Genomic DNA, 15962 nt, shown 5'->3' with positions numbered 1-15962 from the left:
CCCGCGTTGGGAGCTCCGCAAACCGCAGCTCCATGATGTCGGTGCAGCAGGTCCAGCACTCCGGGCTCCAGACGGCGACCCCCGGTAAGGCATCGCCAGCCCCACGATGTTTCAGCGCTGTCCCGCCGCTGCTGGAGCTCTGGTCGATCCCGGCAGGAAGGCCGCGCCAATCCAGGTAGGTAGGCCGCTGGGGGGAGGGGGGGGGGCGAGGACGCGACTCGAATAATAGTCGCGTCCTCACCAGGAAGCGGCTGAAGGGCGGTATCCCCCGCATCGTGCCCTCTTCCCCCACATAAAAACACCAAAAAAACACTTTTGCATAACTAAATAAACAAAAAAACAAAAAGATACCGGGCTGTAGGTGGAGGCTGCTGGCACCAGCGCCACCGGAAGTACAACACTAACCTTCTATACTTAATATTAATTCTTCAGCTATCTTAGAATGTAATATTTGAACTAAATTGAATTTTCAGTGGAAATACTCGTGAGTTTAATCATATTCCTGTATGAGATCGTTTAAAGGAAAATTACTAGTGCAATAATTTAAGTAGTAATGGGTTAAGTTACTTTATTTGATATTCAGATGAATTAGTCATTCACATATTACCTCTTGAGATTTTGTGTGTCTGATTAATTCCTAGATTCAAACTGCCAAGGTGAATTATTTTTCCTTTTAGAAGAGAAGGGCAGTTTGACTCAGTACCTGAAACGTGGGGGCAGAAAATAATAGTAGGTGTAGGCCATCAATTCCTTTTAAACCTACAGTGTCATTCATTAAGATTGTGGCTGATCCTCTACCTCAAAACCATATTCCAACTCTTTCCCATATTCCTTGATGCATTTTGCGTCTGTAAATCAGTTTGCCTGTGGAAATATATTCAACAATTTGTGTGTTTGTGATATGGAATTGGCATGCGTTCGCTATTCAAGGTTTCAAGGTTAGTTTATTGTCAAATGTACCTATTCTATGTACTCCAGGACAAACAGACTCAGGAATAGTTGCTTTCCGAGAATTATAACTACTATAAATTCAAATTCACACATGCACTGACTACACCGCCCAACACGGACTTCCATCTGTATATATGTATATATGTATGTAGCGCCGCAGAATTTGTGCACCTATTCCCCCCCCCCCCCCCATCTCCCTTCTGTTTTTTTTTTTTTTTTCTGTTTCTTGTTTTTTTGTGCTAAATTGTATGTATGCACTGAGTACGAGCAGCTTTCAGTTTCACTGTACATGTATAGTGACAATAAATGGCATATCCATATCCTATTAAGGTACAGTGGCATTTGAGTTGCCATACAGCCATTATAAGTGAAAAGCAACAAGACACACAACCACAAAGTTAACATAAACATCCATCGCAGTGGATTCCACATTCCTCACTGATGGAAGGCAATAAAGTTCAATCTTCTTCCTCTTGTTCTCCCGGGGTCGGGGCAGTCAAACCATCTGCAGTCGGGGCAATCAAACCCCAGCAGCCGACGATTGAAGCCCCCATCTGGGTGATCGAAAACCCCGCGTCAGGGTAGTTGAAATGCTCTCCGCGGCATTGAGCTCCAGAGTCGGCCTCTTCTTACCAGAGTGCAGGCATCATGATGGTAATGTCCACAGGTCCCGCGGTTGGAGCTTTGATCCCGCGGACTCCTGCGGACTCCTGCAGCTTGGTGCGCCCGTCAGTCTCCCGGAAAGACCACGTCATTCCACAATGTTGGGCCGCAGTGGATGCAAAAAAAAATCCTTGCTTCGGTCTGAATGTTTTTATGTCATTATCTTGAAATTGTTATTCAGAATTCCAATCCCTGAGCTAGGAGAAATATCCACCTTGTATCCACTGTTGAGGCCCTGTTATTATAATCGGAGTTGTAAAGTGTGTAATTGGGCTTTGGAATTTGGCCCAACGTGGCTGTGTTGACCAAAGTGTCTCCCTAAGCTTATCCCATTTGCCTACAGTTGGGCCATATCCCACTAAACCTTTAGACACAAAAAGCTGGAGTAACTCAGTGGTTCAGGCAACATCTCTGGAGAAAAGGAATAGGTGACATTTTGAGTTGAGACCCTCCTTCAGACTGGTAGTCAGGGGAAAGGGAACCAAGAGTTATAGATGGTGACATAAAACAAAAGAATGAAAGATATGCAGAAAGCAATGATGATCAAGGAAAGGTAGAGCACGATGGTCCATGGTTGGCTGTGGGGTAAGTGACAACTAATTATACAGACAGTGAAACTCGATAGGATGACAATGAAACTAGTGCGACAACTAGGATGGGGGAGGGACGGGGAGAGAGAGAAAGGGGGGAATGCAAAGGTTATTAGAAGTTGAGGAAATCAACATTCCTACCATTGGGTTATAAGCCTCCCCAGCTACATTTTCCCACTAAGCATTTCCTATCTACAATAATGCAAATATGATAGTGGTGTTTAAACTTTTGGATAGGCAATGAATATACAGGGAAAGGACAGATATGGAACTCATGCAGGCAGAAAGAATTTGTTTAAATTTGGCATCATAGTCCCAGACAGTATGGGATGAAGGCCTGTTCCTGTGCGGTATAGTTCTGTGTTTCTCTGTACCTGTCCAAATATCCCTTTAACATTATAATTGTTCTTCTGAGTGTGAATAGGCACAGGCCTGATTGACCTAATCATGTGACAGTTTTGCTTTTCCATGAATGGGTCTGGCAATTCTCTGGCAAGGATATATGTGGGGAAGGATTACCAAGTCTCCACGCATGCTAGTGCGAGGGTTATTGGGAACCCTCTCCAAGGCCTTGCTAATTGTACAAGACCTAGCCGCACACTTAAAGCCTCTTGCAATGAAAGCCAGTGTTGCACGTGTAGCCTTTACTGTGCTGCATCAGCCTTCAGTGATTAGCCTAAGGACATCATGTCCAACAGCTTGCAATCTCTCCATTTAAATAATACGATATCTTGCTATAGAAGTACATTATACTGCATCTGCCATTTACTTGTCCATTTGCTTGTCTAAATCTTTTTGAAGCCTCTTGTTTGCTTCTTAGCTGACAATCACACTCCGTTTTATGTCATTGGCCGACTTAGAAATATTATTTTCGTGTGCTCTCATCCAGATCATTGATGTATATTATTAATGCACTGCAGATTGTTAATGGCTTGAACCAAGCCTGGATCCCTGTGGTACCCTACTAATGACTGCTTGTCAAAATCCTTTTTATTCCAACTCTGTTTCATGGCTCTATTAACCTCTCTAAACCAAATTTCAATCTTGTATACTGACCAACAATTCCATTTGCTTCAATTTTGCATGATAAATTCTTTGGTGTGACTTGATCAAAGGCCTCTGAAAATCTAAATTATCTTTATGTATTATTTCAATTCAATTCAATTCAACTTTAATGTCATCGCACAAATACAAGTAAGTATCAGTACAACGAAATGCAGTTTTGCGTCAGTCCGTAGTAGTTGTACAAAAAGAAAAACAAAAAAGATAGAAAGAGGGAAGATACAGAATAATCAGGAAATACAGAATGATTAAACAAAGGGGACGGAGGGACCAGAGAAGTCTATCGTCGGGACTCCGAGTTCAGCAGTGTGATTGTGTTGTTGCAGAGTAGTTGTGGAATAATGGTAGAGTAATATACATTTCAGCTTTATAGAACGTTGGTTCTGTGTGCAATTCTAGTCCTCCATAATGTGGAGGCGGTGGACAGTGTGCAGAAGGGGTTTGCCAGGATTAGAGAATTTTAGCAATAATGAGGGTGACAAACTTGGATTATTTTCTCTGGAGTGTTGGAGGTTGAGGGGAGATGTAATTGTAGGTTATAAAATTAAGAAGCATAGATAGAGAAGACAACCAGAAACTGTTACCCAGGATGGAAATGTATAGCTCTACATAGCATCGCAGATTAGAAGTCTGCAGTGAGAGGGAAGGAAAGTTTAAAGCAGATACGCAGGGCAAGTCTTTTTTTTGTTTTGGCCGGTACGATAGTGGCATTTAAGGAGCTTTCGGTAGGTACGTGACTATGCAGGGAATGGGCGATATTGATCATGCACAAGTAGAAGGGATGAGTTTAATTTGCTTTCCAGTACAGACATTATGGGCTGAAGGGCCCTTTCCTGTGTTGTATTGTTCTATGTTCACCACAGAAACGGGGCATTTGTCCCATTGATTCCATGCTGACCATCCAGCATAAACTCTGGGATTCTACCACTTGCCTGCACACTTGACAATTTATAGTAGCAGTTTAATCTACCAACCTGTGTGTCTTCAGTGTGAATTAATTAACTGGAGCACACGGAGAGAGCACCAGAGGTTGGGATCAAACCAGGTTTGCTGGAGCTGGGCCAACCAAGGACAGTTGCTAGCTTGTAAAGCTAGGCAATTGTGCGACTTCCGGCCAGTATTTAACATCAGTGGAAACCATTGGTACATGGTTGTTATCATATTGAGTGTGCAAATTGGGACCTATGCTCCTTGAAATTCCACATCAATCACCTGCTTGGCAGCACAGTGCCACAGCTAGTACCGCCACTGACGTGCTGTTCCAGTTCGATCCCGACCTCAAACGCTGCATGTGTGGAATTTGCACATTCTCCCTATGACTGCATGGGTTCCTCTGTGTGCTCTGGTTACCCATTTACTGGTTGACAGGTTAATTGGCACTGTAAATAGCCCTGTTTTATTTGGGGTTTTTTTAAGATAACAGGAATTAGGTGCAGGAGTAGGCCATTCGGCCCTTCGAGCCTGCACCGCCATTTAATATGATCATGGCTGATCATCCAACTCGCCATAACTGGTGGACTATGGGGAGAATAAAATAAGTGTAGGAAGAGTGTAAATGGTCTGATGGTCTGTTGATGGTCTGCATCGATTTGATGGGCCGAAGTGTCTGTTTCTGTGCTGCTGACTTTGATTCTCTAACTTAGCCTTAAGATGTTGTGAATTGTTGAGATTGTGAAATGCCTGGTAGGATAAAAAGCAGTTCATCTACAAATCAGTTTGGCATTGCTGGAAGCTTGCTTTATGTTAATTGAAAACTTTGTTTCCTGCATTACCAGTGACTACATATCAAAAGTGTTTTTGGTTGGGAGGCAAGAGCATTTATGGGACTTGGAAAGTTGCTATAGCAATGCAAAATGCTTAGAATTTTGGTGAGATTCTCCTCATTTCCCACTGCAGCTCCTTTACAGTTTCCTTAAACCTGTGTAGGAAGAAACTGCAGATGCTGGTTTACACCGAAGACGGATACAAAATGCTGGAGTAACTCAGCGGGACAGGCAGCATCCCTGGAGAGAGGGAATGGATTACGTTTCGGGTCGGGTCTCAACTGTCTTCCTTAAACCTGTGTGTTTGGTGAATAACCCTTCCACTAGTATGAACGGAAGCAGTGCTTTGTGGGAAGTTTTTCCCTGCTTGGATAAAACAATCAATTTAAACCACGCTTCTCTCTTAAAAAGGTGCTGAAGCTCTATTGGTGAGCTATTACCCATTCTAAATTTTACTGCAATTTTGAAAACTGTAATGCAGGGCGGCGCAGTGGTGGAGTTGCTCCCTAAGCACCGTGACTCGGGCTCAATCCTGACTACGGGTGCTATCTGTACAGAGTTTGTATGTTCTCCCTGTGACAGTGTGGGTTTTCTCCGGGTGCTCCGGTTTCCTGCAGCACTTCAAAGATGTTCAAGTTTGTAGGTTAATTGGTTTTGGTTAAAAATTGTCCCTAGTGTGTAGGATAGTGCTAGTGTATGGGGTTGATCACTGGTTGGCACGGACTCGCAGTGCCAAAGTGCCTCTTTTCACGCTGTATCTCCAAAGAGTCGGGCAGCACGGTGGCGCAGCGGTAGAGTTGCTGCCTTGCAGTGCGGAGACCCGGGTTTGATCCCAACTACAGGTGCTGTTTGTATGTTCTCACGGTGATCGTGTGTGTTTTCTCCGCGATCTTTGGTTTTTTTCCCACACTCCAAAGACGTACGGGGTTGTAGGTTAATTGGCTTAGTGTTTAAGTGTAAATTGTCCCGTGTGTGTGTGTGTGTGTAGGATAGTGTGCGGGGATTGCTAGGCACTGCGGACTCGTGGGCCGAAGGGCTTGTTTCCGTGTTGTATTGCACACATTTTGTAACAGATATCCTTGGTAATAAATGGTGCCTCCACCCTTGGGGGTTATTGCCTTGATGCTTGCTTGCTGTAGAAAATTTACAATAGCATGCTGGCATACATAATTATTCCCTAAATCGTTCAATTTGTGGGGAGGAACAGAAAGTACAGAGGAGGGCGTAGAGTGCTGTGAACTCAAAGTGTTCTCCACTCAATTAGAAATCTTTTTTTAAATACTTTAGTTTTGACTGTGGTGAGGTCACATTTCTGTTTGGTGCAATAGCATTGCTTCCTATGGTAACAAATTACTTAATCTCTAATTTAAGTCCGGTCTCAACATACTATTTTAGTTTGCTAATTGGGAGGGGCATTGTTTGTATTTGAACTTCGTAATTCGAGAGTTTAAGTTTGACTTTGAGTTTCAATGCAGCCGTTTTTCGTTGAACAACCCTGAATGATTTGGGCAAAATGGGGTGTTTTGCTGAAAGTCTTAACATTATAGTAATTTAGTCACCCGTGCGGTGTGTACAAGGGATATTGGGGGAGGTCATTCAATCCCTCGAGTCTATTCAGTCAGTAAAGTCCCTGCTAATTTTAATCTTCATCTTTGCCCCATCTATCAGCTTTGTTTCAGCTTTGTTTCATGTTTGTTAATTAGAAACAAGAACCTGGCAATCTTTTGAAATGACTCCTCGAATTCACTCGCTCACTGCTGGGAACCTGTACTTGCTATTTTTCTTCCACAGTTCGTGATGGACTTTGCATTTTCTCTTGAGCTTTTTTTTCTCAGTGTGTACACACTTGCCAGGGTTATGTGAGCTTGCAGATGAAAGAAGCTTTGAAGTGGTGGTTAAATGATAATTACATGGACTGCAGTGCGAGTAGGTCATTCTGCTCAACTGGTCCATGCCAGTGTTTATGTTCCACTTGAGTCACACTTCATCTCACTCAATCAGCATATCCTTCTGTATCTCTTTCCCTTGTTTATTTATCCAGATTTCCCCTGAAGTACCAAAGTAAAAGGCTCCAGATACTGCACCAAACTTCAGTGCACCTCTTCACGTAGTATTGCACCTTGGAATGGGCCAGTTGGCATCACTCATTTATTGACAACTCCTAACATTGGAAGACCAAAAGTTCCAGGTACACAGTGCATCATTTACTGCATTAATCTTCCAGCAGCAGTCAATGTGTTTCCCTGGGAACAGTCATAGAAACCGTTGTGGACCATTTTGTTTTAACCTTGTGTACCTGACTTAAAGGGATGACTTTTAAGTCCCTATATAATGTTTTACCCAAATTAGGCATTTTAATTCTTAGTAAACGACAACATCTGCATGCATTGCCAGTGGTTAATAGAATTGGTATCTCAATGTGTATTGGAAGTAACTTTAGTTTATTTTCTAGGCCAAGATGTTGATTTGGAAAGCTAAGTACAAACTTCCACATGGCCAGCAGTAATTCCTTGGAAATGTTTTATTGTGGACTTAAAGTGGTACGAACAATAAAATAAAGCATGGCCTCAGTGATTGCGAAATCACTTTGCTTTAATCATTATGTTTAGTCATTTCATATTGGTTTATTATTGTCACGTGTATAAACTTTGATTTGCACGCTGTCCAGTCAAATTGTAACGTTAATTTAAATTTGACAATGGTCATGGGTTGATTATTTTAAATACTTTTAAAGAAAGGATGACACCTCCTTGGGCCTGTGTTTTTCTTGCACCATTCATAAGCTGCACACTGAAATGTTGTGTACAAACAAAAATAATCATGGTTGCAAAATGACATAATTAGGCTCGTGGAATCAATACATGTACGATTAAAGGGATCTCCTCTCTTGGATCCAGTTTAAAGGCCTTTCCTTCAGGAGTTGGTATTTTGCTGAATGTTTGCTTTTAAAGGTGGTTGAGTCTTGTTTCAGCACAAAGCTAATTTAAATGTTTTAACAAGATCTTGATTTTGAACCTTAAGAAAATGTCAGCCAGGCATAGAAAGAGGATGAGACTGTCCAGTTCTAGTTTTTAGCTTTAGTGTTAGTGTGGAAACTGTCCTTTGGCCCACTGCGTCCGTGCTGACCAACATTCATCCATGCATACACTACGTCTATCCTATGCACTAGGGGCAATTTACACAAGCCAATTAACATACAAACCTGTGCGCGTTTCGAATGTGGGAGAAAACTGGAGCACCGGGAGAAAACCCATGCAGTCACAGGGAGAATGTACAGACTCCGTACAGCCAGCACCCATAGTCAGGATTGAACCCAGGTCTCTGGTGCTGCAAGGCAACAATTCTACTGCTACGCGACCGCCATCCCACAAGACTAGATGAGATCATGTCTAGCTGTGACCAAGCTCTATATTTAATCATTGTTTCTTTAAGCAGCCATACATTTGGGTTAAACTCTAAGTGGCAATTCCCTAAATATTCTGGAACGATGGAGATGAGGTCAACTTTTATTTTCTGTTGTGTTCAAGCTGGGGCTTCACACTAAACTCTTTCTGCACCCTCCATTAACTCTGAGCTTTTGTCAAACAAGGAGTGTTTAATTGTCATGAGTGCTGGGAACAGAATGCAATTCTTACTTGCTGCAGGCATATTAACACAACAAATAACTACACAATAAACAATAATACAATAAATTGTCAGTTACACGAGGTAACCAGACCATAGCAGTGCAAGCCGAAGTATGTATTTCAACCTTGTATAAAGTCTACAGTAGATGCGAGGAACTGCTGATGTTGGTTTACAAAAATAACACAAAAAATGCTTGAGTAACTCGGTGGGTGATAGAGGTATAGAGAATTGTGAAGGCAGAGGAAGGAATATGGAGGAAGAGGGGGAAAGAGAGATGGATGCAAATCCAAGTGGGGCATGGGGAAGAAGAGAGGAGGAGGGGGGAGGAGGCAGTTTTGTAGATTAGTTACATAAAACTGGAAGATTTTATGTTCATACATTTCGTTGTAAGCTGCCAAAGTGAAATATGAGGTACTGTTCCTCCAGTTCGTGTGTGGCTCTCTGTGGCAATGTAGGTGGCTCAGGACAGAAATGTTGATATGGTCAGGGGAGTTAAAATGGTGAGCAGCTAAAATGGGAAGTGCAATGGCACAGCTGGTAAAGCTGCTGCCTTGCGGCCCAGCAACCCGAGTTCAGTCCTATCCTTGGGTGCTGCCTGTGTAGCATTTGAGTTCTTCCTGTGACAGCATAGCTTTGCTGGTTTCCTCCCACATCCCAAAGAGATGCAGTGAAATGGGTGAATTGGGCACTTGAATTGCCCCCATTGAGTGGCTAAGTGGTAGAATCGGGAGAGGTGATGGGCATGTGGAGAGAATAACGTGGGATAAGTATAGAATTGACATTGCGTCAAATGTACACATGGTGAGGTATGGTACAACCAAATTCTTGATTGTAGCAATATCACTGGCATGTACACATGGGTGCTTGATGGTCAACATGAACTTGGTGGACTCGAGCGTTTGTTTCCATGCTGAATAACTCTGATTCTTGCATTGAGACTAATATTTTAGTGATGCTAGAATGAATGTGTTTGTAGTTTTTGTGCTTCCACCTCCAGCATCAACCTGACTAGGACCCAGCCTCGACATCTGCTAAACCGATCATTCAGTCCTTTGTTCCCTCTAGTCTTGATTATACCATTGCTTTATGTAATACAGGACAGAACTAGGCCCTTTGGCTCACCTTGTTGATGCTGACCAATAAGTCCTCCTCTATACTCCATTTATCAACTCTTGATCAGTAGTCTTCTACATCCTCAACGAATTAATTACTGACTGCTGACTTGTGTTCAAATCTCAATTGGGTATTTTTGTTTTCTTTCACGATGACTCGGTTATAAAATAATGCAGCTAGTAAAGCTGCTGCCTCACATATTTGAACCATCTTCTATTCAACTTGTTCCAATTTCTTAAAGTCCAGTGTCCGTCTTTGCTCAACAGTGGTTTCTGTGAATTACCTTTTGACGTTTCACTATCCGGTGCTATACAAATACAATTTACTGTAGCAATTGCATTCCTATTCCATTTTGGACAAATAATTGCAGCATTGAGTGGTGAACATGTTTGTCTAAAACAATGAGGAGATGAAAATCACATACAGGATTGCTTTTAGTTGACTAAATTGTGGGAATTCTCACTTTTCTTCATTTTCACTTTTCTCTTGTTTTTCATTCAGCCTTGATTCTTTGCTTTCTTTCCTTTACTATTCTATCTATATTTCAATGGATAAATTATCCACCAAGATCTTATAAACCTTACTCAGAACAACATTGATCCTACAAGCTTCCACATGGCTTCTGGTAAGAGCTTTGTTCCACTTTTCCCACTTTCTCTGTCAACTTCCTTTCTTCCCTGATAACATTATCATCCGTTCTAACACATCAAATAGATCATTATAATTCAACCTTTAGTTGCAGGTAAAATGTAGCATCTCACACAGATGCCCACTTTGGTTTCTGAGGGGCCTTATTCTCTCCCTAGTTTGCCTTTTCCACTTATAAAATCTCTTCAGATTCTCCTTAATCTTATCTGGAAGAGACTGGTATGTGGAACACCTACGTTGTACCACAAGCATGAACCCGAGTTCTCTGACCCACTCCCTGTGTTACCTCTCCTTTGTCTGCCTCCAACGTTATTGAAGTGCAACATATGTCCAAGGAACATCATCTCGTCTTTTTACAAAGTACTTCACAATCTTCTGGATTCAACAATGATTTTGACACCTCTAGATCGGATCTACTGCGCTACCTCTTTCGATAGCAGTTGTTAGTGGTGACTGCCATTCCAACTTGTTTCCTATCGGTTTATCTTTTGCTTTTATTTGTCCCATTTTTGTCTGGCACTATCTTCCCTTTTGCTTATATTTATGTGTTTAAGGCATTGCTGGCAAGGTCAAGATTTTATTGCCCAAAACTAAATGCCACCCTCTATGCAGTGAAGATACCCCTAGTGTTGATGGACATGGAGTTCTGATTTAGATGCAGCAACCATGACGGATTGATGATATTTTCAATTCAAAATGGTGGAGAACGTGCAGATGTCTCCCTGCACCTACTGCCCTTTATCCTCCTTGCATGTAGAGGACATGGGTTTGAGAGATGTCTAAGTGAGTAACTGCAATTCATTTTGTAAATGGCATGCACTCCAGCTGCATTGGTGGGAGGGGGAATGAATGGTTAGCACAGTAGGTGGGCTGACAATCGGGTAGATAGACATTCTACATTTTGACAATCGGGTAGGTTGTTTTTTCTTGCATAGTGGGAATCAGTGAGAAGGATATTGGGTGAGTAGGGACCATTTGATAGCACTCTTGGCAACACCTACCAACATTTCTTGATCAGAGGATTCTTGTTTGCGAACAGGATACTCTTGAGTAATTCTCTATATTTTTGAGTAAATGCATTATTAGACTGGACAAAAGCCGAAAGCCTGAGCATTTCTGTAGTGCGAATATTCACTGCATAGAGGGTGGCATTTAGTTTTGGGCAATAAAAACTTGAGGCCTTAAACACATACATTAAAAACAGGACCGTTGTTTGATCCAATTTGTTTCCATGTATCTAGAGCTGTCAGCCAAGTCTTCATATCACTTAGAGTGAACTGAATTAGCCAATGTGGTTTTTGTGATGGGATTCTCAGGAGGAAGCTGAGATGTATTATTCACTGGACACTTATGGCTAAACATGATTAAAAATATTTCAAGCTCCGTCATGCACTTTCTCCTTTCCACCCTATCAAAAAAATTGTTCTACCCTTTCCCCTTTCTCTGCATCTTAAAGCCTTAAGTATCTTATGTATCTCATCTTTCTGATGCAAGTTATCAAAATAGCATATTAAACGTACATTTCTCCAACCTGCTACCTATTTCCACTAGTATAGTTAGATAATGAATTTGTTGGTGATTTGAATGTATTTTTATATGGAATGGTTAATAACTCTAATGTACCTAAAAGGTTTTAAACATTTGACATCAAGACATATTAGTCATGAAGTTGCACAGCACAGAAACGTTCCAATTGGCCACCATTTCCATGCCAACCATATGCCCCACATTAGGTCTGTATCCTTGTGTGTCTTACCTATTTAAGTGTCTGTTGAAACATCTCCCAAATGTAGTGATTACATCTGACTCCACCACCACCTCTGGCAGTGAGTTCCAGACATCAACCAGCGATATTTCAGCAATCTTAAAAGATTTTGTGCTCCATGGGCAATTTTTTTTAATGAATTATGTAACGTTGAGAACTAAGACTATTAGCATTAAAATTGTCCCAAAGCATAACGGTGTTATTCTGAAAATTATCAAGCTAAAAATAAGTTAGCTAAAATATTTAAATAAAGGAAATGACCAATATTGCAAAACCAAAGTCCCTGGTCCAACCGAGGCGTTTCGGAGTTTAGCTGAAGTTTGTAGTGTTTAATAGCCTGATGGTTGTTTGGAGGAAGATGCTCCTGAACCTGGATGTTAGTATTGTCAGGCTCTTATACTGCCTTCCAGATGGCAGGAGTCAAATGAGAGCATTGACAGGATGCAGTGTATACCTGATGATACTGGCTGCCTTTTTCACTCAGCATCTCCCTGCAATAGTGGCGAGATCAGTACATGTGATAGACCCAGCAATGTTCACCACTTTTTGTTATCTCCTTCGTTCCTGGGCATTCGAGTTGTCAAATTGGGCCATGCTGCAACCAGTCAATATGCTCTCGACCATACACCTGTGGAATCTCGTCATTCTTCTAAGGAAGTAGATGTGTCGATGGACTTCCTTTATGATTGCATCAATGTGCTGGGTCCAGGAAAAATCTTCAGAGATGTGCATGCCGAGGATCTTGAAGTTGTTGACTCTCCTCTACCAACCTATTGAAAACCACTGCCTTCCTCTTCTAAAGTCAACAATCAATTCCTTGGTTTTACTGACATTAAGAGCGAGATTGTTGGTTCTGGCAACTTTCAATCAGATGATGGATCTCTCTCCTATACTTCGATTTATCATTATCCACAATTTGTCCAACGACGGTGATGTCTTCAGTGACTTTAACGATAGTTGAACTGTATCTGGCTACACAGTCGTGGATAGAGAGTGAATAGAGCAGGGGCCTGGCCACAGTCTTCAGATGCCCCTTTACTGATGGTTATTGAGGAAGAAGTGTTGTTGGTGATATGTACCGATTCTTTTCTAACAAGTGAGGTATTGCATTTTGGGAAGTAAAACCAGAGCAGAACATATGATAAACAATACGGCCGTCGAAACTGATGTAAAACTGAGAGATCTGGGGTTGGAGGTATGTAATTCCCTGAAAGTGGCGACCCAGGTGAGAGAGAGGGGTCCGGTGTTCCAGAAACCGAAAAGCTCCGAAAACCGGGATGTCGTTTGCGCACCAAAGCTCGCGTTTCATCACCCACGGTCAGTCTGACATTGAGTACTGTAAGAGTCGGGGCAGGGGTAAACATGTTGCAGGCGGGGACAATGTATGCAAAATGCTGGTGAGTTGTACCACCGGCAACATGGAGTATTGTGCATTGAAAATGTAGTCAGCGACGTCGCAGTTCTGGGTACCAGCTCGGGCAATAGGAAGAATGTAATCGCGGAGCGTCGCTTGAAAAGAGTTCATGAGGTTGTTACTGGAATATGTGTGTGTGTCGGCGGCCACAGCGCTTGAGCTTACCCGGTAAGGCATTGGTTCCCCGGTATCCCAGGTGCGACGCCACACCGGATTCCCGGAGCTGGACGTCCGACCCCGGCGCTGGATTTGGAGTCGCAGCCAGGGGTAAGTTGTTGAGCTCCAAGGCGTGCCCCCAGCTCCGCGAGGTTTCGCCGACCAGGTAGGGGACTAAGAATTAAATACCCCGACTCCACCACCACCACATAAAATCCCTCCAAACTAACTGACTAACATTTATGCAATGAGTCTCCCGGTCACCCGGGAGGAGGCAGCAGCTCCAGACTTTTCAAGCCGCCCGCGCTACCTACCTAATCTACGCTAAAAATCTTCCATTCTGAAATCCGAAAATGTCCGAAATCCGACAAGTGTCTGGTCCCAAGGCTTTCGGATAAAAGGTTGTGCACCTGTATATACTTTATGGAGGTTAGAGGGTCGACTGGGCTTGAATTCACTGGAATTTAGAAGGATGAGAGGTTATCTTATAGAAACATATATAATTCTTAGAGGATTGGATGGGCTAGAGGCAGGAAAAATGTTCCAGGTGTTGGTCCAGAACCAGGGCTCACAGTTTAAGAATAAGGAGTAAGCCATTTAGGACTCGGATGAGGAAAAACATCTTTACCGAGATACCATATACCAATTACAGCACGGAAACAGGCCATCTCGGCCCTTCTCGTCCGTGCCGAACACTTTTTCTCCCCTAGTCCCATCTACCTGCACTCAGACCATAACCCTCCATTCCTTTCTCGTCCATATAACTATCCAATTTATTTTTAAATGATAAATTCGAACCTGCCTCCACCACCTTCACTGGAAGCTCATTCCACACAGCTACCACTCTCTGAGTAAAGAAATTCCCCCTCATGTTACCCCTAAACTTCTGTCCCTTAATTCTCAAGTCATGTCCTCTTGTTTGAATCTTCCCTACTCTCAGTGGGAAAAGCTTATCCACGTCAACTCTGTCTATCCCTCTCATCATTTTAAAGACTTTTATCAAGTCCCCCCCCCCCCCTTAACTTTCTGCGCTCAAAAGAATAAAGACCTAACTTGTTTAACCTTTCTCTGTAACTTAGTTGCTGAAACCCAGGCAACATTCTAGTAAATCTCCTCTGTACTCTCTCTATTTTGTTGACATACTTCCTATAATTAGGCGACCAAAATTGTACACCATACTCCAGAATTAGCCTCACCAATGCCTTGTACAATTTTAACATTACATCCCAACTTCTATACTCGATGCTCTGATTTATAAAGGCCAGCACCCCAAAAGCTTTCTTTAATAATAATAATAATAAATTTTATTTATGGGCGCCTTTCAAGAGTCTCAAGGACACCTCACAAAGATTTAGCAGGTAGAGCATGGTAGCAGGTAAAACATGTAAGGGGAATGAAATGAATAGTAGAGACATGACTAGTACACAAAGTAAATACAGAATTCAATACAAAACACAGTATGAGGCAATTAATGCACAGATGAAAAGGGATGGCACGTGGGGCTAAGGATAGGCAGAGGTGAAGAGATAGGTCTTGAGGCGGGACTGGAAGATGGTGAGGGACACGGAATTGCAGATCAGTTGGGGGAGGGTGTTCCAGAGCCTGGGAGCTGCCCTGGACAAGGCTCTGTCCCCAAAACTGCAGAGGTTGGACTTGTGGATGGAGAGGAGACCGGCTGATATGGATCTGAGGGACCGTGAGGGTTGGTAGGGGGAGAGGAGGTCAGTGAGATATGGGGGGGCCAGATGGTGAAGGGCTTTGTAGGTGAGGATCAGGATTTTGTAGGTGATCCGGTGGGAGATGGGAAGCCAGTGAAGTTGTTTGAGGACTGGAGTGATGTGATGCCAGGATTTGGTGTGGGTGATGAGTCGGGCGGCTGCATTCTGGACCAGATGGAGTCGGTCGATGTAGGTGGAGCTGATGCCAAGGAGAAGTGAGTTGTAATAGTCCAGTCGGGAGGAGATGAAGGTATGGATGAGTCTTTCAGCAGCGGGAGGTGTGAGAGAGGGTCTGAGTTTGGCGATGTTGCGGAGATGAAAGAAGGAGGTTTTAATGACATGGCGGATGTGAGGCTCAAGGGAGAGGGTGGAATCAAAGATCACGCCAAGGTTGCGGGCCTGGGGAGATGGGGAGACAGTGGTGCCGTCGATGGTGAGAGTGGGGTTATTGATTTTGCTGAGTGTGGCTTTGGAGCCTATGAGGAGGAATTC

At 42.9% G+C, this 15962-nt stretch overlaps 1 protein-coding gene across 6 annotated transcripts in view; it reads left to right on the top strand.

The window, feature by feature from the left end:
* Nucleotides 1-15962, top strand: part of LOC129695518 (phosphatidylinositol 4-phosphate 5-kinase type-1 beta-like) — a 146546-nt gene that overhangs the window by 34998 nt on the left and 95586 nt on the right. For 3 of the 6 annotated variants that reach the window (XM_055632512.1, XM_055632504.1, XM_055632506.1), the window contains exon 2: nt 7071-7217. The exons of the other annotated variants lie outside the window; for them this stretch is intronic. The gene's annotated coding sequence lies outside the window, so the exon portion shown is untranslated. The remainder of the gene's footprint in view (nt 1-7070; nt 7218-15962) is intronic. 6 annotated transcript variants of the gene reach the window in all.

Source organism: Leucoraja erinacea, chromosome 3, assembly GCF_028641065.1.
Source record: "Leucoraja erinacea ecotype New England chromosome 3, Leri_hhj_1, whole genome shotgun sequence".
Taxonomy (NCBI): Eukaryota; Metazoa; Chordata; class Chondrichthyes; order Rajiformes; family Rajidae; genus Leucoraja; species Leucoraja erinaceus.
The sequence above is the reverse complement of the archived record's forward strand: the minus strand, read 5'-3'. Positions and strand labels throughout refer to the sequence as shown.